This window comes from Cryptomeria japonica, chromosome 8 (assembly GCF_030272615.1).
Source record: "Cryptomeria japonica chromosome 8, Sugi_1.0, whole genome shotgun sequence".
In the NCBI taxonomy this organism is placed as follows: Eukaryota; Viridiplantae; Streptophyta; class Pinopsida; order Cupressales; family Cupressaceae; genus Cryptomeria; species Cryptomeria japonica.
The window spans coordinates 341582814-341609484 of NC_081412.1; the positions used below are offsets into that span (position 1 = coordinate 341582814).

A 26671-nucleotide genomic window follows, 5' to 3' on the forward strand; every position below is an offset into this window, starting at 1 on the left:
TCATATCATGATTGACTACATTAATTTGTTGTCCCGGAATGTGTCGGATATCATGATACTAAAATGATTTCACCTATGATAATGACAATGTTACAATTGTCACTAGAATCAAGGTTGTAATCTGATAAGACTTCAAGTAGTTATTGTCCCAGAGTGTTGGATATCAAATAATCCATATCTCCCTGAGATATGAAGTATTTCACTAGTAAGTGTTACTGAGTGAATGATCATGTCAAATGAATATGTATATCTAGAAGGTTGTTCCTTAAAACTCAATTATGAAATTCAATCATCTTTTGCTAAGAGGGAGTGTTAAGGATATAGCTTCATTCGAATTGAAGCAATATATATATATATATATATATATATATATATATATATATATATATATATATATATATATATATATATATATATATATATATATATATATATATATATATATATATATCTGTGTGTGTGTGTGTGTACATATTTATTGCTTTATATAATAAATCGATATGGTTCAAAATAATCCCGATAACTATCGGGGTCAAATTAGTTAGTGAGCCCGAGCACCATCATTGTTAACTAATGAACATTAGCGATGAACAAGGGATAGAGGGTCATGTCCCCGTAGGGTCATGACTATACGTTACATAAGTCACGTAGAATTCATGCCCCTACGTGGGCATGACTCTCCATCCTTATATATATGCAAAGGCATCGACAACTTGCTGGTAATTGAAATCAATAACTGTGGCAATCTCATGACCCAGCAAGCTGTCGACATTATCGTAGAAGATTAATATAACAAAGTTATATAGATACGCAGTGGAGGAAAACATATTCATTGCAGTGATCTAATTAAAGTCCATCCTTCCTAAATATTATAAGACTGTTATCTTCTCTATCTCTAGTCCAGATTCCTTAACAGAATCAAAATCATCCAGGGAGAACAACATCAATCAAAAAAATATCAAAACTGATAATAAGTTATAGGGAGTAACATCCTTGTTAGTGGTAACCTCCAACAAGGAATTCAAACATATCGAGGAGGAAAATAATCAGACCAAGGCAAGTAAGAGTTGGAACATAAATCCAAGAATAGAATGAACAGATAAAGGGAACACATAATAGAAAACAATTCGAACCATTAAAATATCTTAGTTCGGATCATGGTAGAAAGCATGAATATGAATCTACAGCAGATCAAAGGCATCATTTATGCCGGCAACCAAGCATCAACACAAATCATATTAGTAAATTTTGTAGAAGCAAGGACTAAGGTACGAACTAACCTGATGTGACAAGGCGTTCAATACAAATCTACAAATAAATATATAACTAGATATATATAGTAGCAATATTTATATAAGATTATTCCATGTAAGATATATGGACTTCAAGAAGTGGTCCAATCTGTTTGTTGCATCTTGTGGGAAGAGGGAAGAGGTGTAATCTAGTGGTGATGAGGGTCTTACAAGTGTTCATAAGAACTGTTGGAGTCAATGAATCCATTACATTGTTTATGTCAAACTCACAAGATAATGTGTGTATAGGTAATATGTAATGTCCCCTACTAGGATTTGGTCTATTTTAATCATAATTATCTATTTCAAAATACTTATGACTTAAACTAACTTGATTAAGAGTCAAGTCCATCTTAACATGAAACAAATATGTGATATTTTGTCTTTCTTTAGTCTATCAAATACTTGCATATTTAATTATATGAATTATTATGTGTTACTGCAGAGCAATTTCTTAAAGATATTATATTAATTATAATCATTATAGTGATATATATATTTATAACCCTTATATTATTCTTTATTCTGATTGGAATATATATATATATATATATATATATATATATATATATATATATATGAATTAAAAAATATTACCAATAATTTATGTACTTGCTAATTACCTATTTTATAAATTATTAATACTATCACTGATTAAAAATATTGGTTATTAATATATTTAGTAGCTGATAATGGCAGACAGAACTGACACATGACAGATCTGGTCTGCCACTGTCATGAAATTATGTATTACCATAATACATATTTCAATCTAGGGGAAGAGCACCAGTAGTTGAGCATGTACCAATTGTTGTGAGGGTTGTTGATACCTTTTGTTCCAAAAATTGAACAAATAAAACCTATTGTTTGAAACATAAACTATCATTTTTTGTTAGGAAATGTACCAATAGTTGTTAGGAAATGTACTAATATTGTAAAAAGTAACCAATCCGATGATGCCATATCAGGTGCACAACTATTAGGGCCTATTTTGCACGCCTATTGGTCTCACTTTTTTTTGGGTTGTTTTGGACACCTTGGAAAAAAGCATGTTGATGTGGCACCATACTAGATGATGTGGTGCTGAAAGCTTAGTTATAAGAAGGGGACTTGCCAAGTAAGCTACTATAAAAAATTGGGAGTGATTTGGAATTTCCACGTAGGATTTTGAGAAGCGCGAAGTTAGGGTGCTCAACTACTGGTGCTCTTCCTTGTTAGTATTATTATTATTCAAATTCTGCATAAAGACATTATGGGGTTTCATATATTAAGCATACTTATCACAAAATGCATTAATCTTCAACGATGAATTCCCATGGCTTTTTCCTTATTATTAACATGCCCTCAAATTTATATCATTATTTTTTTGTAGTTTATTGATAGATTAATGGTCTGATGATACTTGTATATGTTCAGAAAATACTAGTTTGTCTATTATCTTTATTGTTGATACCATATTTTAATCTCCTCATACTTTGTTGCCATCAGTATAGAGTTTTACATGGCTTACCTGGTCGAAGTCTTTGTTTTTTAAATCCCCCCCTGATTGAATGTGTTTGAACCTGCTCACCCGAAAGGATGGCATTCTTTGGAGTTCGATGAGACACCTCCCTTCCCAATCGAACTTATAGCTAATGTTTTTGTTGATCAAGGAATATCGATACTTGTTAGGTCTACTTGTAATCATATATTACAACGCCCTTGATAAAAGAATCTCTATCCACTATCAACACTGCTCACAATTTATAATCGTTATTTATTAACATCAATCAATGTCTCCTAGATTTCATCGATATCTTTGCGTCCCTCCACTGTATATGCCTTAATTGATTTCCGATCTGTATTGTATAATGTTTGACGACATCAGAGATACGTGATTATCGTTTTCCTCAAGTTCTAGTCGATACTTAACATGATACTAAATAAACCATGACAGATCAAATGCTAGTGTTGACTATTATTATGTTGATGTTTTATGGTCCATTGGCTCTAATCTTCTGTCACTATATTTTCACGTAGAATTGAGATACCTTGATGATTTGTCTTCATAGTGAACAAATAAATTATGTTTATAATATAATATTAATTTAAAATATTTCAAAAATATTATAAATAATGAATATTAATTAATTAATAATATTTAATAAATAAATAAATTTTAAATAATCATTTATTGGTAATTATTATATTAATTAATAATAATTGCTTCATTTAGGATATATATATATATATATATATATATATATATATATATATATATATATATATATATATATATATATATATATATATATAATGATCAAGGAAGGGACATGACATAATAGGCTTGGAGGGACAGCAATATGGGCCACCAAGTCTAGTAGGGAGGTTAGAAGCAACCATTCCTTGGGCTTGGTAGACAACAGACCCAAGCAACCCTTTCATGTGTGTGTATAGGCAAAGGGCTTGGAGGGACAGCAACATGGGCCGCCAAGTCTAGCAAGGAGGTTAGAAGCAACCAATCCTTGGACTTGGTAGATAACAGACCTAAGCAACCCTTTCATGTCTCATACACCCACTCTTTTTGTTGTTACATTAAAATAGGTTATAACTGATTAAGAATGGATATGCTTATATGCCTTTCCTTTTGGGTGCAGGTTGTCCTTCCAAGACTACACTCATCCAACATAAGGAATGTGTCCAACCTTAATCCCACTTATATCATTCATGATTTTCTTGGTTAAATAATCACATTGTATATTGAAATAATGATTTGTTTCAAATAAACAGAATAGTAATTGTCTCCTAATTAATCAATTTAAATCATAAATATATTGAAACAAATTAATTATTATTAAAATCGGCCTATATCTAGTAGGGGACATTACATTTACTCAATCATATAGTTACTTTCCATTTTGAAGAGTGTTCATATTGCTCCTCTAAAATTTTCAAGGCTTAGCTGAAACCTTTTTCATGGTTTTTGCTTCTTTGTCTCAACATAAATGATAAATTCCTTCATGGGCATAATAAGATCTTGCATATTTGCTCCAATATGGAAAATCATAATCCATGTGAATCACAATAGATGTCCACAACTGGGAGATTAGATTTCCACTTCCTAGATTCAATTACAGGTTGATTTTATTTAGAACTCTTCTTGGCCTTGGTATATCCCTATCTTTTTAATGACATAAGCCTCCCTTATATCTTACAACTCCAATAGTGTGGTTTCCATTCAAAAGGATCTATGCTACTCAAGAACTTTGTTCAAGGCAGCCTTCATATGACTTATTAGACTGATATTCATCACTTCACTTACACATTTTGATCATTGCATTAATGTGTTGAAAACTGAAGGAGCAATAACTATAGATTTCATTATAACACGCAAAATAGCATTTAAATCATAAAAAAAGAAAAGCATTCACATATGGTGAATTCCAAGAGTGATGTAATAAAAAATCCAAGATGGGAAACATTACTATTAAGCAATTATATGAATAGTTTTATTGCTCAAGTGGCCATTTAAATACCATAAACAGACAGTGAAACCCAATATGAGTATATACAACTCAATAAGAACTCCCCAAGACTCCTATGTATGATGTGTACACGAACTCCCTTACCAAATTTTACAGCTAAGATTCTCCAAGTAGGAATCAAATAACAAACTCTACAATTATGATATCAAATAGAAAATGCAATCCTACAAGATCATATCTAAATACATGATATGCACTAAGGTGCAAATATTTAAGGATGGATTCCAAGTCCTTGGCCCTTTCAAGCTCACTTGATGTGTCTTAATAACTTGACATATGTAAAGAGTACAATGTATGATGTCTATAATGATTAGATTTTTACTCACTAATATACTATAAAGAAACAAGCAAAATTGTGTAAGGAAACATTCTTTATTTCATGAAAATAGTTTCTCTTATAGAAACTCATATTGTTCTATGAATGCATAATTATTTTAAACAATCAAAGTTATATATTAAATATTGGAAAAATTACACAACAATAAGGGTATGAAAATTTGTTGTAGCAAAAAGCATATGTCATGCATGAACTACAATTAGAAGGATACTACACACAACGATTATCTAGCCAAGTAATAATATACCACATCATACTTTTCTAGCCTCCTTGAAGCAACACCACAATACTATGATACGAATATAAGTTCTTACTTTTCAACAAACAATATAACCCCAAACTTGTTTTGTTTCAAGAAGAGAAAAGTGTCCTTCAGCTTAACAAAGATCCTTTATCAGAAGATGTTTGCTATTTATATTGTTGGATTAATATTAATGCCTACGACCATACATGCCATATGTCCCTATTTAGTGTTAATTTCTTAGTATAAAGAAAGCAATGATTGGCAAATTTCTTGTTTAGTTATTTATTGTGGTATAAACCATAGAAACGAGACTCAGACTCAACGTGGACTTGACAAGGGTGACTCGACTTAAGACTTAGGCTCTCAACTAAAAAACTTGTCGTAGACTAACCCAAGAAATTTAGAGATTTTTAAGCATATAAAGCTTGTTTCATGCACCCTTTAGTAAATAAGCCTTTAAGACACAACAACATCAAGTTGAAGCTAATTTGATCACATACACAAGTATAAATTGATTACATAATTATAAACACAAATTATAGTTTTAGGAAATAGCACACTTAGATATATAAATATTGTCAAATGCATATGATACTCAAGGAATATAAAATCCATGACATCAAATGTTCCAAACAGATATCAAAACAATAACGTTGTCTATGGCTCAAAGGAGTCTGCATCCCTCCTATGAAAGCATTTAAGGTAGGTCCCATTAACTCGTAGGCGTTTGGGAGTGGAGGTGCTAATGGGTTTGAGGGGTAGCAATGATAAGCTACACAAGGTGTAAGATGTGCGCCGCAAGTGGGGGTTTGGAGGCCATGCCACTAGAAAAAACAAAAAATAAAAAATAGAGAAAAACGTCAAAAATGGTCTAGTTTTATCATTTTTTGAGGTTAAAAAAAAAAGTTGTGTTTGGCTAAGTCCAAGCATCAAGACTCGAAGAGTTCGAGCCAAGTCCGCGAGTCTCGAGATTTGCCAAAACTCACCCAAGACTTAGAGACCAATTTCAGGCCCTTAAAACTCACCTAGGGTCACTTGGTTTGAGAATCGCCAAGTCCTAGCAAGTTCTAGCAATTCTTGAAACTTTGGTAAGAACCTTCAAGGATCACCACTAAGCTTGGTCCAGGGAACTTGTAGTACTGTGATTGATGTTGATCAAGAGAAGTGATGGGCAAGGACCTCAAATAACATATAACATTTTGCATACATAAGATACCCTTGACTTCCTAGCTTAATATTACTTGGATGCGAGCCATGTTAGAGTTATGAGTTGCCATTAAGTGTTTTCAGATGATTGAAGCTTGCTAAAATATGTAGGATGAAATTCTCTAAGCAAAATCTTGCATGCATCTGAATGGCCCCAACTCTTAGTAGAGCCAATAAGACAATGATTGTTTGTCATCCACGTAGTATCTGCCATAGGAAGGGGTTTGCACAGAATTTTTTGTTCCTTTCTCCTTGGTACGGGATTGAGGCTCCACATCACCTACATAAGACAACCATATTGCATTAGTATACCCAAAGTTGACCCAGCCTTGTCGATATAAGGCTCCTTGACATAGGGCTTAGAGCACTACTTATGGCAGCTAAGAGGAAAGCTATCAGAGTTGTGATTCTAATCAGTAATTCTTCCCTGAGATTATGTTGGTTGCCCAGCATAAGCACCTTTCCATTGGTTGATATTGTTTGGTGAAAGCACTAATATCCATTTATTCTTTGTGATCCACCTCCAAGTCAACTCTCAGGATCTTGATAAATATAATTGATATCGATGTGGTACAAAATGAAATAATCTTTGTAATTTTTAAACTTTCTTCTCCATTGATCTTAGATATTATTCACACAATCTGTTGCAACTTTCAAATTGAATGGACTTCTTTGTAGTATCATTACTGTCATTTATATCAGATATCCTTACAGCTTCAAGTCAACTATGTAAAATGGTCATTTTGGAGTAAAAGCAAAGAGGGAAGAAGATAGACTTCGTGCTAGTAAGATTTGGGGTGATAGAGAGTATTAGAATATTAAATTATTAAAAGATAAGACTTACAGTTGTAATAAAGCCAAGCCACCTTAGTGGCAAGTGTTTTCATTCTATTTTTTAGTTTGCTTTTTTTTACCGAGTCATGTAATGTTTATCCATTTGAGTAGTTTCTTCTCCAATCTCTGTATAAGGAGAGATAAAACTCTTTATAATATTCAATCCGATTATTTAATAGAATATTAAAATATTGTGTTATATTAATTTTTACAATATTGTATCACAGTAGGGGGTCACATGATTTTACCAATTGCGAAAAAGGGTGAACATTACAAGTTGTTCCTTTTAAAATTCCAGCCTATTTATGTGCAAAAACTTTGCGAAGAATTCAAGGTTAAACAAGTTGTGCAGATTCTTTTTCAAAGAACCATGTAGAAATTTTCATACAAAAATAACTTCCACGTGAGTTGCGCGTTGCTTGCATGTCATGGCATGTGAAGGATTCATGATGTTTAAAATTCTAATTATTTCTTCTGTTACATTTTAGCTTGGCTAGCTAGTAGGAATCTATCGGAAGGAATTGTGATTATTGTTAAGGCTTGTGGATTTGAGTGAATATTTCGTATGATGCTTTTATGCAGATCAACATCCTAGAGTTATTCAAATTTCGGCAAGAAGGTACTCGGATTTGAAACTATTCAGTTTTATAATATTTTTTCGAAAATAGTAATTTTCGTCTAAATGGCCAATACAATAAAGATGGCACAAACTCAAACGGTTGGACAGCCATACACTTTCACTATGGGTATCTTGAAGTAAAATGTGTTGAGGTACTTCTTGAACCTAATGCTCACACTTGTTGCCATGTTGAAGATCCTCCAAATGCATTTCCAAGAGACCTTGGAAAGATTACTATGTCAAATGAATTGCATGTATTTTAAGAAGCCCACATTTTGAACACAAGGATTCCAGTATAGATAAAAACTCAAAATGGATAGTCTCCTACTTAGCTCGTTAGTCTGTGATCTTGGAAATCATACCCTTATGAGGGTTATGAGACAACTTGATGGAGCTCCGTGAAGTAGCTCAACATGGATTTTGTTCAGTGGCTTAGAAGATTTGTGATTTGGGAGTTCAAGGAGATAGTAATCCAAGGAATTCAATTTGGGAGCTACAACTTTACAGAGGTTTGTGGCAGCTTGATGGAGTTCTACCTGGTGTATGGTCTGTTTTCAAAGAAAAGCTTCTGAAGAACGGCATATTCATGGTTCAAAGTGTTTTAGTTTGTTATGTTTTTAGTGAAGTAAGACTTAAGGGGTATTAGAATAATATTAAATCACTAAAAGATAAGACTTACAATTGTAATAAAGCTACCGTGGTGGCAAGTGTTTTCTTTCTATTTTTTCAGTTCACTTTTTATGGAGTCATGTAACATTTATCCGTTTAGGTGGTTTCTTCTCCAATCTCAACATAAGGACGTGTTACTCTTTGCAATAATCAATCCAGTTATTTAATAGAATATAAAAATAAAATATTGTGTTTTACTAATTTTTACACTACGAGAACAGTTCCATCAATTAGGCAAAAGAGAGAATAATAATGAGGATCATGGGAGAGAAATAATACTCACAAAAAAGGGTTCAAAGCTAAATCAAAAAAATCAATTTTGGTAACGTTCAAATATAATCTGGGTTATCTCTATATGACGTAGAGTAGATCTGGAAAACAATGAGAATCTTCTGATTTTTCTGCTACTGCTGTTGAACTAACAGAAATGAGAGTGAATTTTTTATTCCTTGGAAGAATACCAAAGCAACACAGAGGTACTAAAAATTCCTATCTTTAATTGTTTCACCATCTAGCTTCAGATAGCTATTTTCTCTAGTCAATGTGGCTCCCTCTTAAGTACAAAGGTTGAACAAAATACAAAAGTGGGATTCTGCATTGGAATTTTTTATTCCTTAGAAGAATAACGAAGCAATAGAGTGCTACTAAAAAAAATTCTATCTTTAATCATCTCACCATCAAGCTTCAGATCGCTATTTTCTCTAGTCGATGTGTGGCTCCCTCTTTTAGTACAAGTTTGAACAAGATACAATAGTGGGCTTCTGCATTGAAACATACTCTGTTTTTGGGTACCTTGGATTTCAATGTGTGTGAAAATATTTTCTTAGTGGTCCACATTTTCATTGGCTGCATATTTATTCTTCCACAGTTTTCTTTAACAGTCTTCCTTGCTCTTAAACATCCAACGTGTGCGATAACAGTGCTCACTTACAGAGGGAATCATGATATGTACATGATTGCATGTTTAATTTGAATTGCTGTGTGAAAAAGAGGCATCATGGTCAGCAATGTAAAGAGTGGACCTGACAGACAACATTTGTCAAATTACCCATTTGCCTTGTGCATTGAAAATCGATCATGAAATTGCCAACCTTGTGTCTCAACCAATAATTTTCAGATTGTTGCTGTCAATAGCTAAATTTTACAATGAATATATAAACAGTGTTTTAAAACAGGTATGACTTTTAAATTAAAATACATAAATTAATAACTATCTTCTAACATATGAATGGAGGTGACTTGGAAGGCAGTTCCTAGAATTGTTAGGTGAAGAGGTTGCAGGGATGCAAATGGAAAAGCTGAGTTAGCAGCTCATGTTTGGTCTCAGGTATGGGGGTTTGGTACATAGATACAACCAAAAAAAAAACCCCCAACCCCCCAAAAAAAAATTTCCCATATCTGCATACTGAATCCCCAAAACCTAAACTGTAACTTAGCATTTCCACTTGCATATATATATCCTTATTCCTATTATATACCCAAAGCGTCTATATTTAAAAAGTAAGCCATAAAAGACCTTTACTTGATAAATAAATCTTTGTCACTGAATAAGTCTTTATCAGTTTGAAGCTTTGAAAATTCAATTGACGAATACTCTGATGGTTTCTCTATTGAACTCCAGCATTGATTATTATTACGAAAGACGCATGATAGAACCATTTCAAAAACATGATAAGGTTTGATATAGGGCAGAAGGTAATTTTTTGGAAGAAAGAGCAGAATTTGCCAGCCCTGCTCACCACGTAAATCTTGTTTATCACCACATTCAACATGGTTCACTGGCAGTGAAGCATAGAGGCAGAAGTAGAATTGATGTGGAAGGAAGGACGAGGCAAATTGCACTTGCCAGGTCTAAAAGAATTCTTTGACGAATACCTCTGGTGGCTAATCTATTAAACTCACATTGTTACTGTTATGAAAGCAGCATGATAAGAGGGATGGAGATAAAGATGGTTAGTCCTGATTACAAAAATGCTAAGTTACTGGTTCCGGTTCGGATTCGGGTTCGGATTCGGGTACGGATTCGCGGATTCGGCAAAAAAAAAATATACAATGTGACTTTCCATACATAATTGATAAATCATAAATCCATAATTGCCAATGCCAATAAATATTCATATATCGCAAATGTAATCAGTAAACTAATAACTAAAGTCTAATATCATATTCATAATTTGCAAAAAAGATAATATTCAAGTTTCAAGTCTTTTTTAAAGAGTCATAAAGGGGCGAATTAGAGTTTTATTATAAAAAACTATTTTAAAAAGTATTTTTTTATTGTTTTTTTGACCCGTGGGCCCCATTTTTGGGAACCCACAGGCCTGGGTTCACGCGGGTCCTCCCGGGTTCTCCCTGGGTTCCATCTGGGAAGGACCCAGGAGGAACCCAGGGAGAACCCAGGGAGAACCAGGACCGGGCAAGAACCAGGACCCGGACCCAAGCCAAAAGGGGAAGAACCGGTAACTTAGCAAAAACGCATACTACAGTTGCAAATCCAGCATGCACCCCAGTTGCTCACCAGAGGCCCTCAAATAGATGAAGCCATGGGATGAAGAAAAACACCTTGCAAGTCCTTTTCATGCACAGGTACTGGCCTAGCAATATGTCTATCTACTCCATCAAAACCTCACTACAGAGCTACCAATCCTTTTCGATGTTTATTAGTTTTCAACTGAATGACTTCATTTCCAAAAATAATGTCATTTCGATCAAAATTTTCCACAAAGTTTTGATAATCAATTTCCTAAAACTGTGGCATTCATCAATACAATGGAGATATTTAAGATCTTTGACATTATGGACAATGGCATATGTTATCAAGGATTGAGGACCTAGTCAATACATCAACTTTAGAGATTCATGCTAGGGTTACATCTTCAGGCCTAATGGCTATGTTGGGTAAAATATCACCATGACATCCTTTCCTATTTCAATCCAGTCAGTAAAAGGCATCAAACAATTCAATAGTATCCCATACAGCAGCTCTATATTGCTTAAGTCTTCTTTTTGGATGCAAATTTGAAAAGCACACAGAAAATACTGAGAAGGGGGGAAGGGTAAATCACTATTTTAAAACCTTTGAACACATGAAACCACATAAAAGAAAGATAGAGCAAACATCAACAAGGAGAACACCAAATTTCACGTGGAAAACCCTTTCGGGTAAAAAACCATGGCAGATCAATAGCTTTCATTAATAAAATGGGCACCAACCCAGATTACACAAGTGAGCACCAATTCACTGAGACCACCAACCCTCCTAGAAGCACCAATTCTGTCCAGCTGAAGCACCAACTTCAGTTTTAGCATCAACTCAAATGCAAAGCTTAAAAAAAAAACTTTCAGAATCCACTCACCACTTCAAACATCATACCAAGAATTACACAACACTCCCTGAAACATGAAACAATTAATGCTTTTCTGATACAACAGCAACTTCTCCTTAACATGAAGCAACTACAGGCTCTGAAAACTAATTCCTCTGCACTATGACATGGAGACCATGCACGGTGATGATAGTCTATGAATCCTCAGAACTGTCGAACTGTTTTTTGTTCCAGACACACTCAACCAGTTTTTACACTGCATCAAGTCGACCATCACACACAAGTTAATATCATCGCATATACCAGCCAACTTGTATTATATCAGCAAGCCATATTTTCCAAAGTACTCTTGTATCTTAAAACACGACAGTCCAAAAAAAACTCTTATTATCAGAGTGATCACCTAAGAACAATGGTCGCACTACATGGAATAACAAATTTCTCCCTCTTTTAGCTAGATACAGTCGCCGAACTTCATAAAACTTAATTACATCAGAGCTTTTACACCAAAATAGATATATAAACGATATGCCAACACCCACGCCTCAGAAGCATCACCCAAAAAAGGATTCTACGACAGTTTTGCTAATAATGAATTTTTTATTTTTTTTTAAATGCCAGTCCACCCGAACCAGAAATAAACACCCCAATAATATCTTATTTCAATAAGCTGATTTGTTCAAAAAGAAAATGTCATCTCTGTTTCAAAAAAACAGAATGATTAAAAATAATGAAAAACGTTACAAGCCAGCAGAATAAAGTCGCTCCTCTTACACAAAAGACGTTAAAAATCTGCTATCTTTAAACTCTTACCATCACACCGAAATAAGATGAACAAATTAAAGAAATGATTCCAAATGAAACCAAGTGCCATTAATTTCTGATGCTGTCCAGAAGGCATTGAAAAAGTATGGCATGAAGGCATACTAAGATTAATGCTATTTTAAAAAGACTATAGCAGCCCATACATAAAGTAAACGTGCCTCTTTTTATCTTCTGTTTTGAAGAGTCAACCTTCGAAAGATGACGTGGCAGATAATTCTGACTTGGCACAAGGAAGCAGACAGGCAAGCAGGTGAAGTGGACAAGTAAGCAGCTCAAGCATGCAACCAAGTAGCTCAAGCAAGTAAGCAAGCAGCTGATGAAAATCTGATGAATAATCAGCAGCTTGACAAGTATTTCATTCCAATTCTCTTTTCAGAAAGCCAAGCATAGAAATACAATGTACCATAATTCACTATTACTTAGAATAATCCTCCAAAAATTATACAACCTTGATCATCAACCTTTGACATCAATGACAAAATATTCAACAAAATTTAGATCTAACCTATAAGACTACAAGCATTGAATCTCAAAAAACTCTAAGCTTCTTACTTCATGTTTGACAGCCATATTTAAAACCTAACAACAAGAACTCATACTCAGCTATATTATTTGTGCATTCAAAACAAAGAACAAAATAAGTCTTGAACGACACTGGGCGAAATGAAAATAATTCCAGCACTTGATCCTTCTTTAGAGTATGCACCATCAAAGTGCATCAGCCATATACAATCACTATCAAAAACTGCTTGAACCTCTCTATGAAGAGATGTCTGATTACCTTGTGCAGACTCAATTGCTTCCACTCTAAAAGTATCCAAATCAATGTCAACAAAGGAAACTTACTCATGTGGTTCAATCACTTCCACAATTGTAGGGAACCTCCTCTCATGTGGTTCAATCTCTTCCACAATTTTAGGGAACCTCCTCTCTCCATCCAATTTTACATCTTTTCCATTGATGGGGATGAGGGCATAAGATGAATCCACTTGGATACTTCCACCTACTGCTGCTAACCATCTTAATAATAGCACCCCATATATGAAAGGGATATCAGCTAATGTAATGTGCATGCTCTAAGTCTTCTCAGGGAATACAGCTAATTTAAACTCAAGAACTTTCTAACAAGCACCTCATTGGAATCCATAGCAAAACATTTCCAATAAGACTTGTTGACTTGAAGACCCAATTGATTCATGATCACTAATGGTATGACATTACTTGAAGCTCCAGAATCAATCATGCAAATTTTTACCAACTTTTAATTTATTAGCGAAGTTACATAGAAAAGATCTACTTGAGATGGGCATTTACTCAAAGTGGTTCCCAGATAGACCTCAATTGTCTCACAATTTGGGTCTTTGCTTTCAACTTTATTCACCTGCTTTTTGTTGTTCACTTGCTGGTTTGCAACATTTTTATTGCTAGAAAAACTTGTTGCAGCATCACCAATGAAGGCTAAAGTTTTATATAACCCTATCCTCATCTATCCTCGTCATTTCTAGCAAAGACTGAAACCTTAATTTGACTGAGGGTCTGTGCCATATCCATTATCTACTGGTATGTATTTTGGCATAGCACAATTGAGAGCATGAATAGGACAAAGTAAAACTACCTTTTCTTTCTCTTTTATGCCACTCTCCTTAGAAACATGAGCATTTTTAAAGTTATTCTATTCATTTTTGGAGTCTTGAATCTTAGTCGTGTGCTTGTAAGATGCAACATCTATACATTAAATATCAACCTTCTTGTTGTTTCCATTTACTTCAGCATCTTTAATAGGAATAGAACTTCTTTGCTCTTCCTGCTTTTCCTTAATGAAATGGCTTCTTACATTTACTTGACCATTACTATCTCCTTTGCTTCTCAGGTTATAATTGCTCCTAACTAGATCAACTGTTGCCGCTGTCAGAGTACAGATCTCATCCAAAGGTCTACTTCATCTGAAGTCTCGTCCAGCAGATTCAAGATTGTGCACATGATGTCTATTCTTCAATATCAAAGAAAAGTTACCAATGATAATTGCTTTTCATATATCTTTTGCAACCAACTTATGATTCAAATCCACACTCATTAAATGAGGAATATACTTCATTATTTGAGCACAATTTGGTTGAAACTTGACATCATGTTGATATTCTGGTCCTCATGGTCATTCCTGAATTATGATCAAGAACATTGCATTCATAAAAGAGAGTCTCGTAAGGCTCAAAAGATTGAGCACCATACATTGTATTGGAGAATGTGGCAGCTGACATCATACACCAAGCAGTTTCTTCCACATTGTTTGCACCACGCTTCTCAAGTGGATTTGGTGTTTCTTTACTTGTAGATCCCCTTTGGTTACTTTATATTGGTTTACCACTAAGTTACCAATTCGAGTACGGGTACGGGTACGGCAAAAAAAATCTTGGGTGCGGGTACAGGTACATCCGTGTGTGTGTGTGTGTGTGTGTAGACTTTGGAGATTGGTACTGGTACCGGTACGGCTAATTTTCAAAAATAGGAGTTGGGGATGTACTTGGAGATGCCAATTTTTTTTTATATAATTTAATAATTTTCAAAAAATATCATGACAGAGAACTTTGACATGACATGTATGCAAAATGTGGAAGCATTCACAATGCATGTGAACTAGTCTCATTGAATGCCATGCTTGTAGGGTTTAAAATTTTGAAAACAGATGTAAACAAATGATTGCCATGATTTGCAAACCCAGCATTTGGCAACTTTTGTAGTCTTTTGGGAGCATTTCAATCTTCTAGGGAGGGTTCAATGCTTCCAAAGGTGGAAAAATGATGGAAAACAACGTTTTCGTTTTGCTTTTTACCCTTTAACTCGCATTTTCCTAGAGCATTGGAGATAGCCAAAAACATGGCGGGAGACGAGGAGATGGCAGGAGACACAAAAGTGAGGTCTCCACCCAAAACAAAGTCTCTGAGTGCACGAAAAGAATCCCAGACGCATTTTCGTCTCCGAGACGCATCTCAGGGGGGTGGAGACACGTCTCCCGATAATACATACATACATACATATATATATATGTTCAAACATCAAAATTATAAAATATAAACTTGTTGGATATTTTGTCATTGATGTCAAAGGTACATTATTTTTCTATGCTTGGCTTTTTGAAAAGAGAATTAGAATGAAATGCTTCCATGCTTAGATCTACATCAATTACTTGGCTACTTGACCTACTTGGTTGCTTGCTTGAGCTATTTGGTTGCATGCTTGAGCTGCTTGGTTGTCTGCTTCTGCAAGTTGCTTGTCTACTTCACCTGCTTGCCTGCTTCTATTGTAAGCTAGTCTAATCCTTTGTATCGAGTCATGCCATGTCACTGGTTGAATTTTCAAAAGGTCAACTTTTCAAGACAAGCTGTTGAAAAGTCTATGATCATATTCTAGAGGCACGATTTCCTTAATTAAGGGCAGCTTAGTTTCTGACTTCGCTTTTTTAAATGTGACGGCTTCTACAGAATTGGACTAATTCTTTTTGGTCCAACAGTTTTTGGTGCAAGGCGGCTACAAGTTTTTTCATATTATAAGCAATTCCTTTCATTACGATGTCCTAAATTAAATGTGCATTCACCATATATACTCAACGATTTTGGACAGCTTCAAAATTTGATGCTTGGCGGTTTTATTTGAAACAAATTCATTTATTTATTTATCCTTTTCTTGTGTGACAGCTTCAGATGCTTCCATTGAATGTGATTAGGGCGGTTTATTTCTGGCGACGGCTTTGTAACATTTTTTCTGCATTCGAGAGCCGTTTTGTATTCTGAAGGAAATGATATACTTTAGCCTTTTTCTCCTTGGTTACTTGCTATGAAGTCGAACATGTATGATGAGAGTCAAGCTTATCCAAAAATCGTTTTTCTATTATTCACTATCTTCACCTTTGCAACGAGATATAATTTTGCAGTCTTTTTCAACATGCCGGACATAAGTAGTCAAGAACTATTTAAAGGAAAGTTGTGTAAATTTTTGTATGATGATTCAAGTGTTGAATGTGTTGTGAAAAGTGTTATTAAGTTTCAATGAATTTGAGTTAGCGCTCAAACTAAAGTTGGTGCTTTAGCTGAATGAAGTTGGTGCTTCGAGGAGGGTTGGTGCTCCCTTATGTAATCTGGGTTGGTGCCCATTTGGTTAATGAAAGCTATCTAACTATCATGGTTTTTTTACCCCAAAGGGTTTCCCACGTGAAATTTGATGTTCTCCTTGTTGATGTTTGCTCTCTTTGTTTTATGTGGTTTCATGTGTTTAAAAGTTTATATGTACTGACTCAACCCCCCCTCTCGGTATTTTTTGTGTGCGGAGTTCCTTCGAAAAAAGAGCTTAAATGCTTGGAGGTTGATCTTGATTGCACACATGGGTTCTCTTGAAGGTCTTGCTATGAATAGAGCACCCTTATTTGATGGCTCCAACTATACATTCTAGAGTGTTCGAATGTAATCTAATGTATGTTGGTTTTGATGTTTGAAAAAGTGTGATGTCTGGTTACACAATTCCTTCAAATCCTCCATCGGATGCTGATGGGAAGAAGGCTTTTAAAACAATGCAAGAGCCATGAATGCAATCTTATGTGGTTTGTTAGAGACAACATTTGTGAAAGTTATGCTTTGTGATACAACTCGTGAGATTTGGGAGAACTTCAAAAAACATATGAAGGAGATAACAAGGTTAAGAAGGCAAAGCTTCAGACTCGTAGAAGACATTTTGAAAGTCTCAAGATGCAAAAAGAGGAAAACGTTGCTACTTATTTTTTGTAAGTAGATGAAGTTGTTAACACTATTAAAGGTTTAGGAGAAAAGGTTGAGGAGTCCATTGTAGTTCAAAAAATTTAAGGTCTCTTCCTTTGTGATTTGATGCAAAGGTTTTAGTGATTGAAGATATGAAAAAACTTGATAAGTTGACTATTGATGAGCTTCATGGCATTCTAACCAAAGTTCCCAGATTCGGACTCGGCTCGGACTCGGCAAGGCCGACTCGACTCGTGACTCGGCTATGACTTGGCAAAATAAAAAAACCCTTGAAATTAAGAGATTTTTAACGATTTAAAACTTGTTTCATGCACCCATTATTGAATAAAGCCCATTTATAATTTGTGCTAGCTTGTTATGCCATGAAAGGCATGCTGGTAGAGTATCTAATTGTTTGGGGCTTTTGTTTAGTATTTTCTTTGGCTAAATTGAAATTCTGGGAGCACCAACATGAGACATCATGAACATCTTCACTTGGAAACTTCAAGGAGTGTTTGTGCATGGTAGCATTAAATAGTGTGCTTGTTGAACTTAGGTTTTACCTTGGGACTATAGTTGACCTTGGTCTTTCTTGGACCACTTAGTTTTTGGGCTAGATATATATGTTGGATGGAAGGGGGAATTGTGAGGCAAGAAGGGTTTGAAAATATGCTCCTCAGAGACATGTCCCTTGCCAAAAATAACCTTGTTCCCCATAGGGGGATTTTTTGGGGTGTGGGGACAAGTAGGAAATGTCCCCAACTCACCCCCTTTTTTCAAAATTTTAAGAAACATCCCTGTTGTTAAGTACTCACACATCACCCCATTGCAAATGGGGACCCCCACTTTTTGCTTTCTAGGGTTAGCTCTTTTAGTTTTGTAGTTGGTCGTTTTAGTGTCTTAGCCTTTGCATTGAAGGGATTGAGTTTCTCAAAGGTCATCAAGTCAGGTGGATCTCCTCAAGGTGGAGTGAAGGAGGTCAAGTCAGTTGAGTGATTAGGGGTTATTTAGATCATTCCTAGGGTTTTTGTGTACTATTCGATCACGCTTCAAGCTACTAAATCAAACCTTGGTTGAATGCATAGTGTCCTCCTAGGTCCTGTCCTTTACATCAAGGTCAGAGCGAACTCGACTTAGAAGTCTGGAATGTCATCCTAATCCTGAAATGGCCTGAAATTTGACTAAGTCTGGAAATTTGAAGGATCCTCCAAAAACTAGATTTTGCATTATAACTCATGGAGGTCCGAAACTACTCTCAAACATCCTAACAATATATATGAAATATAACTTAAAGTATAAGTGGCATTTCCTTCTTATACTTAAATGTTATATTCCATATATGAATACTGACGGAGAGACTAACTGTCAAACAACTTCATGTTTTTTTTTGTTTTTTGCAAGTCAAAACATTGACTTGCTGTGGCGCAAGTCTTGGAGCTCAGACTCGGCAAGTTTTTCCATAACTCGCCCGACTCGCGAGTCAGGCGAGTTATGAGAAAAACTCGCCGGGTCCAAGTCACGAGTTGTCAAAACTCGTCGAGCTTGGCTCAACTCGCCTCGAGTCGGGCGAGTTATGGAAAAACTTGCCGAGTCCGAGTCACGAGTTGTCAAAACTCGTCGAGCTTGGCTCGACTCGCCTCGCCTCGCCAACTCGGCAAACTTGCCTAACTCACGACGAATCTGGGAACTCTGATTCTAACAGCCTATGAGATGAGGACAAACTCTGATTCTTGATCCAAAAAGGAGGCAGCCTTCAAAGTTTCCAAGAAAGGAAAAGACAAGAAGTGTGTATCTAGTGAAAGTTTTGATGAAGAATCTGATTTTGAAGAGGCACATTTTATGAAAAAGTTAAAGAAAGGTTCAAGTAAATATAAAGGAAAATTGTCTTTCAAGTGCTTTAACTGTGGTAAGGTAGGACATTTTGCAAAATTGTCTTTCAAGTGCTTTAACTGTGGTAAGGTAGGACATTTTGCAGCTAAATGTCCATATGCAAGAAGTGAGAACAACAACTATGAAAAGAAGCCTAAGTTCAACTAGAAGAAGTCTAAGGGAAAAGAAAAGAAGTTTCCGAAATTCAAAATGAGTCTCTATTCAAGGGATGAAAGTAGTTCATCCGATGTTAGTGATGAAAAGTCTTCAAGTGGAGAAATATTGTTCATGGCCAAAGAAGAAATACATGTTGATAAGCAAGAACCTGAAGATCATATTGATGAAGAAGAAGGAAAATTGGATTTTGAAGAGGAGCATATAAGTGCTCTAAGTGAAATCAAGAGACTTAGAATGAAAAACCAGAACTTGAAATTGTTGCTACAAGAAGGGAATGAGACGAAAACCAAGACATCTCAACAATTGCTGATTTGAAGGTTCAGATTGAAAAAGAAAAGAAATTAGAAGAAGAAATTAGAAATCAGCTTAAGCTCAAGGAAGAAAACTGTGAAATACTTGAAGCTGAAATTGTTTCACTTAGAAAGTTAGATAAATCTTTGGCAAAACTGAATCATTAGAAGATAAATCAGAAAAATTCCATGTCCTTGGACAAGGCCATTGGCTCACAAAGATTCTCTACTCATAAAGGTCGGCTTGGTCTTGAAGAAGGTCAAATTTCTAAGTCTACAAAAGAAGAACAGTAGAAGACCAACATTCATAGCACAAAGGTTTCACCATCAAAAGTCAGAAATGATGCTTTCAGGAGGCCTCCTATCTCAAGACAAGCACTTATGACCAAGTTTAACAATACTTTCTTGTATGGTTGTTGTTTCTCTTGCAATTGTTTTGGACACAAGGCAATCAATTGTAGTGGTTAATATTAATAAACATTAAAAGTGGCATTTCTTATAATATGCAAACAGACTTATGTGCAAACCAGCTCATATACAAGAATGCGATTCAATTATTAACCGATCTGATTGAAGAGATAACTAATACGACATAGCGAATCAGCAAGTGAAACGATGTGCATTCCTAACAAGTGCATTTCCAATACATGGAAGGACAGGTTTAATTGATGTGTATGTTAGTAAAACAAACAAACATTATATTCTTTATGGCAGCAATTATGAAAAGGAAAAAGACACATCTCTTCCAAAGGACGTGACCTGTAGAAGAAAAAGATATGTATAGAAGGATTGAAAGCAAAGAATATTTGGTAAGGTGTTGTGTACAGTGTGAAGATCAATCATATACACCAGATTGAGAGAATGCATTGTCAAAGATCATTGCAGACTTGTGGAGGAATAAATAAGAAGTTTATTGCAGAATTTTGAGAGTGGTTGTTTTGGTTATCTTGTGATAGATTTGTGGAAGACATTTTAGCAGATTTGAGGAAGACTTTATAGCAGATTTGTGGAAAAGATTTATACTAATATTGTGGGTCCATCATTTGTTGAGATAGCAGCATTGTTAAGGTGGAAATTCATATTGGTGAGGGTGGTGCCTCATATTGGGAGTTGCTGATTCCAATGGGTTGGTGCTCACAAATTGAAGGGTTGGTGCCTCTAGTAGGTTGGTGCCTACATTGTAAAAGAAGAATTATATAAAAGCATTAATTTTCCGTGGTTATCTCCCATTTGGGTTTCCATGTAAATCATTGTGTTATTGTGTTCTTATGTGCATGATTGTTGAAAGGTAGTGTATAATGCTATCATGATTAATAAAGTTTAATATGGTGAAATTTGTTGTTATACCAATTCAACCCCCCCCCCACCTCCTCCTCAGTATAACCGTGTGCTCTTCACTATCTTCACCTTTGGCACGAGATATAATTTGGTAGTCTTTTTCAACATGCTAGACATAAGTAGTCAAGAACTATTTCAAGAGTTGTGTAATTTTTGTATGGTGATTGAAGTGTTGAGTGTGTTATGAAAAGTGTTATTAAGTTTCAATGCATTTGAGATGGTTCTCAAGCTGAAGTTGGTGCTTCAGCTGAACAAAGTTGGTGCTTCAGCTGAACAAAGTTGGTGCTTCGAGGAGGGTTGGTGCTCTCAGTGAGTTAGTGCTCACTTATGTAATCTAGGTTAGTGCCCATTTTGTTAATGAAAGCTACTGCCCTGTCGTGGTTTTTTTACCCGAAAGGGTTTTCCACATGAATTTGGTGTTCTCCTTGTTGATGTTTGCTCTCTCTATTCTAATTCTCTGTTTTATGTGATTTCATGTGTTTACAAGTTTAAAAATACTAATTCACCCCCCCCCCCCCCCTCTCAGTTTTTTCCACGTGCTCTTCAAAACTATCACTTCCATTATTACAATGATACACTCCATACAATGTAACTTTCCTATACATAAATCCTTAATTGCCAATAAATATTCTTAGTATCATAAATGTAATATCATATTCATAACTTGCAAAAAAGATATTATTCAACAAGTCTTGAAATGTCATGACACAATGAAAATTCAAATTACAAGCCATATGGGATTTAATCTCCATATTCATCTTCATCTGAAGCATCAAGCCCAAGCCCAAGGTCATCATTTGGTTCAAATTCAACATCATTTGAACTACAATCCATTGGAATGCTACTTCCACTATCTATGTCTTTGTCAAGTTCCACAATTGCCTCATCAATAGAGACATGGGCAAGTTGTGCAACTGTAGCATCTAAATCAGCACACTAAAGGCTAGATTCCAATTCCTTGTCGCACCCGCATTATATTCAAGTTTCTTATGTGACAATAGACAAGGAGTGTATATAGACCAAATCCCCTTTTTTCTTTGCACCCAAATGATTACGCTTGACTAAGCGGATGAAGGAGTAAGTACTCCAATTCGGCTCAACTGATGAAGAACTTGCAACTTGTTAAAACATAATTATAAATGTAAAAATTATAAAATAAACATATTTTAATATGACAGCATCGAATGGAATTGGGAAGCGATTAAAAAAAAAAAAACATACATTTGGGAGAGAATTTTAATTGCAAGAGGCTGTAAGAAAATGGAGGCTGTAACATCCATCCCATATCTAGCTTGAAGAGCTACAAAATCATGATACCTTGTAGATACGAATTGACCAAACTCCCTTAAGACAATTGTTTTTAAATGCAGTGCTATAGCCAGTAGCAACCTTCGCATCTATATATGATGGCACCCTCCTTGGCGATGCAAGCATATCTGAACTATAAAACTTTGGCGTCAAAGAAAATGCTAAGAGATGTAAGGTGGTGATCATCTTGTTCCAATGGTCAACAACAATTTGTTGCACAACTTTGAAAAATGTTTTTGTTGGGTCATTTTCCTTTTTCCATATTATTTCTCTCATTTTCTCCACCATGCAATCCATGCCATCATAAATTCCACCCAAACATGGGCAATCAGTATCAGCATACCTAATTATGCTCATGATGGGCTTAGTGAAACTCAAAACATATTTCACATGATCCCACCATTCATCACCAAGGATCGATGCTCTTACTTTATGAGCTCTTTTTGTGTTTGATTGCTTCCATGCACTCCACAAGGTGTTGATGACCATAGCACTCAAGGCCTCTCGCACCTTCACAAGTCATCTTGAGACGACCATGTGAGATGCAAATTGTGTTTCAGCAACTTAACATGGCATAAAAAAATACACGTCATATATCAGCTATAAAAAAAATTAAAAATTAAAAATTAAAAAAATAAAATTTCAATTACTTCAACAACTCCAACTTGGAGAAGGTCCTAGAGATGGCTTGTGAGATATGATGATTAGTCACAAACATTTGAATCTCCTCGCCCTCTATGTACACTTGTTTCACCCAATCAATTTGTGTGCCAATCTTTCGCATGATTAAATTGAGTGAGTGGATTGCACATGATGTCCAAAAAATGTGACAATATGTAGCCTCCACTATAGTCCCACCCGCCCTACAATTTTTAGCATTGTCTGTTATGACTTGGACAACATTTTCAAGCCCCCCCATGTCAATGGATTCTATGAGGATATTGGCAATGAAGCTTGCATCTTTAACTTGCCCCTCAAAATCCACCACTTTCAAAAACATTGCCCCTTTAGGGTACACTGCTATAACATTTATTAATAGCCTAATTATACAATCTTTCAATCCATCAAAAACAATGGACAAACCTGTTTCCAGCCATGTATCTTTGATGACTTTCAATTGTGTCTCTACAGAAGCTTTCTCCTTTGCTAATATAAAGTGGTTCGCACCCTTTCATACTCGGGACAAACATGATCAGAAGGTGTATTGCAAAGGGTATGCACCATGTCCTAAAAAAAAGGTGATCTAACAATGTTGAAAGGAAGCCCATTGCCATAAATGCAACGAGCATCGCTCTGATTTACAACCTCTTTGATTTCATTTTTGAAGGTAGTATCCAATGGGCCTCTCTTTCATGTAACCAGAACATTTTGTGGTTCAAAAGGTGGCGGCATTGGCATGAAAATATGTGGGCCATCCGGTCTTGTGGAGCCACTACTACTAGAAGGCCTCTTCGAGCTTGCCTTGGCAAGAGGATGATCAAGCTTTGGTTTGTTACTTCTCTTATCGACTTCCTCTTGTTCTCTAATTTATTACATAACTAGAGTTTTTGGCAGCCCTTTGCCATCTAACCCCTTACAAAATTTATTCCACGTCCATGGATGAAGCAAAGGTGACCTTTCACTCGATAGTATGAGTCGATATACTCTATGCCACAATGGTTACACTGCCAAAGAAAACTCCCACCACCGGAAATTTGCTTGATCATTGTTGTATAATGCCAAAGTGGCAAATCGGCATCAATTTTAAAAGGATTCTGTGGAGTTCAAGCTTGGGCAACTGAACTAGAACTTGCACTTGCACTTCCAGCCTGAGCCATCATGTATGAATAATGAACCTAAAATCAAAAAAGGAAAACTCAACATTATTGAAGCAAATAAAAAAAAAAAAATCAGCATTATAACCCCATATTATGCATACAAAGTGTTAAAAAAATTCAAAACTTCTTCAAAAAAATTTAAAAACTTTAAAAAACTTTAAAAAATTCTTTAAAACTTGAAAAAAATGAAGATTCACTCACCTTTGATGGCTAAATCTTCCTTGCCCAACAATTTATATGCCTTTGATGCATTCTCATGCCTCCATAGACTTCATCTTTGAAGAAAAATGCAATCACCTTCAAAACCTGCTTGGAGAGAGAAAAACTTGAGAGATGCGAATAGAATGAGAAGAACATGTATAGAGCAAATAACGGCAGCTTTAGGGTGGAATTAGGATTTTAGAAAAAATAAAAGATTATAAAAATTGTTTTTATGTTAAAAAAATGCATTATTTTTCTTGTGGGCCCTATTTTTGGGCACCCACATGCTTGGGTTCCCTCGGGTACGTCCAGATTCACCCCTAGGTGTGCTTCGGGCGGCCAAGTTCCCTGTAGGCACGGCTCAGCCGGACCAACAAGGAACCCAGTTGCTTGAGACACACCTGGGACCAACTCAAGGGTGAACCAGTTCGTACTGGGCCCAAAATCGCACCCTTCTCCAACTCCGGGGACAACAAGGAGAATCCAGAAACTTTGATTTACCATTATGCCATGTGGTGTTTTAGGTTTTATCTAATAACTGTTGTGACCATTTCACACATCGCCCCATCGCAAATGGGGACCCCCTCTTTTTGCTTGTTTTTGTGCTTGTTTTCGCTTTCGTTTTTAGGGTTTTGTTAGTCCGTTAGTTGTCTGGATTTAGGGCTAAGCCTTAGGGTTGTAAATATTGCCTTTTCAAGCCAAAATCCAGTCACTTTTGAGAGTTTTTTTTTGAGCTTCTTTTCTAGAATGCAAATTTTGAATGCAATTATTTCGCCAAAATGGTCTAATTTTCAATTGGAATGTTCATGCAGAGCTTAAACTTGTCTAAGTGTTGACCGTCAATATGAATTTTTGTCTGACTGAATATTTTGACCAAATTTTGACTTTTTTGAAGTTTGATCCTGGGCATCAGAATTGATTTGTTTTTGCCTCGTGAAGTGTTAAAATGTGAAAAATCTTGTTATTTTGGCCTGTAGGAGCAAAATCGCTCCTGTCCCTCAGTGAAGGACGGGAGCTCAATTTCAAATATCTCATCGTCCCTACAGAGTCCAGACAAATTTTACGTTTGAAATGATAAAGAACGACAAGATCTTTCATTTGAATATAAATTGAAGATTTTTATGAGCACAGAAATGCCTCCAGGAGGAAAATCGCCCCTGTCCCTCAGTGAAGGACCGGAGCTACAATTCAAATTTCGCCTTGTCCTTGCAAGATTTTGAAAACTTAATGATTTGAGGACGTCCGAAGGAAGATACTTTGCCAAATGAATATAATTTGAGATGCAAAAAACGAAGGAAAATGACCTATATTGACTAGTTCGCTCCTGTCCCTCTCCAAGGGACCAGGGCGAGGTACCTTGTAGCTCTCGTCCCTCTCCCAGGGACCAGAGCGATTTCCTCCATTTTGCAAAATCCAGACAAGGGTCAAGGCAAGTTTACGTTCAAAAACGAAGGAGAACATGAGATGAATGCATTGAATATAAATTGAAGATTTTTTGGACGTCCATACCAGCATTAAATGCCTAGTTCGCTCCTGTCCCTCTCCAAGGGACCAGAGCGATTTTTGATATAATTGCCTTTGTTGCAAAATTACAAACAATGTCAAGGCATGGGCGGATAGAGTGAAGAAGGACGACTCCGTTGAATATAAACTTGGAACCTGGCAAAGTAAGATGAAGGCCACAAAGGAAGGATCGCTCCTGTCCCTCTCCAAGGGACCAGGGCGATACAATGGTGATGATGCGTCCCTCCAGAGTTCAAGGTCGTCCCTCCAAGGTTCAAGGCCGATCCAAGTTAGGACGAAGGGTGGCGAGGACATTTCAAGGCATTTCCATCAAGCGCAACGTTGCAAAGGTCATCACATGGAAGGATTTGCACTATAAAGACCTAGATCGCTCCTGTCCCTCTCCAAGGGACCAGAGCGATATTTCTATTAAAGCATCGATTTCAAAAGACAAGCAAGTTTCAAGCTACCAAGAGGGTCGAAAGGACATCATTCCACGCAATGAAGATGATTGCAAGTCGGTACAAACAAGAACAAGCATGTTATG

General features: G+C 35.8%; 1 protein-coding gene across 4 annotated transcripts in view; it reads right to left on the bottom strand.

The window, feature by feature from the left end:
- Window positions 1-11900: 11900 nt before the first annotated feature.
- LOC131078847 (zinc finger CCCH domain-containing protein 27) overlaps window positions 11901-26671 on the bottom strand; it is a 116004-nt gene continuing 101233 nt past the window's right edge. For all 4 annotated transcript variants that reach the window (XR_009113863.2, XR_009113861.2, XR_009113853.2 and 1 more), the window contains one exon: window positions 11901-12307. The gene's annotated coding sequence lies outside the window, so the exon portion shown is untranslated. The remainder of the gene's footprint in view (window positions 12308-26671) is intronic.